Here is a 2,581-nt window from a genome sequence, read left to right on the forward strand (position 1 = left end):
CATCACAAACTGCTTGAGAAAGCTGTTCTACTATGATAATTGGTGATGAAAATTAAATTATGTTCAATAAGATGAATTTGTGTTTACTTCCGCATTAGCTAAGGGATGATTTGCGTTTCGGTGGTACTTGAGACTGGAAGAGCTCCTACAGCACATTTACATTTAGTCATTTAGCAGACGCTTTTATCCAAAGCGACTTACAAAGAGTGAGGGAGCAACAAGCGATATGTCATACAGGAGCCATAATACATTAGATCTCAATACAAAGTTACTGGTTTCAACTAAAGCTAGACCACTACCTGTTGAGAGAAAGTGTTTTTTTTAAACCAATTCCGCATTGCACAAGGTGCAAACAACCTTAGTCTTGTCGATGTTTCTATTGGGAAGCTTCTTAAAAATTAATATTCCCTGACGCAAACCCGGCGGCTTCATAGCTGCATCCATGTTAGCACGTCACGTTTGATGCGGTAATTTCACAGTAACGTTATGTTGTGTTCAGACCAAACGCGAATGGCGCGTCAAGCGCGAGTGATTTATATGTTAATGAAAAGAGCCAATAGACCTACTTGCTGCGCGAATCGCGCGAATGAAGCCCTGGTTACGAGATGATGAGGCTGCTTCTGCTTCCGCGAATGACGCGAATCACGCGAGTTGAAAAATCTCGTTCTCGCCCCGTACAGTGCAGTTAAGCTGGTATACATCCGCGCTAAAATATCAAGGTGAAAGTCATCATAGCTTGCGTAGTATAGACCCAGCTGCCAACCCAACTTTGAGAATAGATTAACGGCGACATTTTTTTTAACGCGCGATAAGAGTCTCACTGCGTTAACGGCCCAACACTAATAAATATAAATATAAAACCTCAAGCCATGGCCACTATTTTTCTCATTCAACATTCGTTGCACTTGGAAGTAAAAACGATCGCAACTTCCAGTTCACGGGGACTTTAAAAGAGACTTCACATGGGTATTTAAACCAACAAAATTGATTGACATCCAACCTATCCGTATGGTGAAAAAGGTTGACATTTGCCCACATAACATTACAATAATAGTAAACATATACAACAAATTTTTGGGTGTTGTTGCACCTTATTATAGCTTTATAAGGGTGCGAGGAGTTTTGCAAATACAAAGGTTGACGGAACAAATCATTGCTATTGGGATGTGAAGAGATTTACTAGCTAATACTAATGAAAAATATTTTCCATTTTGGGTTCCTTTGTTTGCCCCTCTTTATATCGTCTTTGGATTATGCTGTGGATTTGTCTCAAAAATGTACAGTAATGCTCGGATTGCAAATGTTGGTTTAAACTGTACATGGACACATTAAACCATTTATTTATTTATTTATTTTTACAATACTCAAATAACCATGTTCTTTTCACATAAGTTATTTCAGTTTGTGCTTATGCTATATATGCATGAAGGGATTTTATTATGTACTGTATGAATACAAAAACTGGGACGAGGAATTGAAATTGGTTTGGGGCTGCTTGTTTGATTTTAATTCGCAACATCGGCAGAACATAACATAAATAACAGTCTTATATTCCAATACAATAAATCACGCTGAGATCTCAATGCCCAGTGGTAAAGCTTATAGCTCAGGGGTTGAACTTTCATAGCTTAGGAGAGTTGACGAAGGTCTCAGTTTTGTATCATGTAAATAGTCTCAGATGTTTCTATTAAAATTGATTGGGAGAAATAAAGATAAAAACAATTATTAATTGTGAAAATTAAGAGTTAGGGTCATGAATGTAGATTGTAAAGGTATAAAATAATCTGAATTAAATTTGAGGAATGTTTGAGTTCATATTGAGATCTTCAATAATATTAACTTTTGATTGCAGACTTGACAAGTTGTTGAGATCTCTTCTAAAACTCTCATAGAGTGAGATTTCTGAGTCTTTTACTTGGGAGAAATATCTGAGACACAGGAGACTTAAGGGTGTCCAATTGCTCTCCATTTAATGTCGTTTTCTTCCTAATGGGTGCAACAACCACTGAATAAAAATGAATATGTCCAGGTATAGCCCGCCATACACAACACATGTCATTTATGGTGTCCTTGAATCTAAATACCCTTAACGATAATGAACATCTCACCGTCCAGCAGATACGCAAGCAATTCACAGACTTCAAAGACCTGAGTGGGAGAATCTGTTGGCTTGTGCTTTAAAGAACCGTTCAAGAGCCCAAGCAAATATTTCTATGATGTTTTGCCTCCGCTGTTATGCTGAACTCCTAAGTAGATGAATCACTAAAAGAAGCCATTCATTTGCAAATATTGGAAGCCACACGCATTCGGGCCACCGCGTTTTTCTCCTTCTGTTTTGAAGAAGCCGGTTTTAAACAGGATTTGACTTGCTGGATTCAACCTCCGCCTGTATCTTGCTCATTAGTGCTGTGCTGACGTAGTTCCCTTCCATGCTGAGGTCTTTGAGAGGACACTTACCCCTAGAGCTCAAAGCCTCAAGAAGACAATTTGCTCCAGCATCACCAAAGCCATTATTGTCCAAGTCCACCTTCCTCAGGGACTGGTTTAATCGCAGTGACTCGGCAAAGAGCTTGACACTGTG

Source organism: Triplophysa dalaica, chromosome 4 (genome assembly GCF_015846415.1).
Source record: "Triplophysa dalaica isolate WHDGS20190420 chromosome 4, ASM1584641v1, whole genome shotgun sequence".
NCBI classification, from domain to species: domain Eukaryota; kingdom Metazoa; phylum Chordata; class Actinopteri; order Cypriniformes; family Nemacheilidae; genus Triplophysa; species Triplophysa dalaica.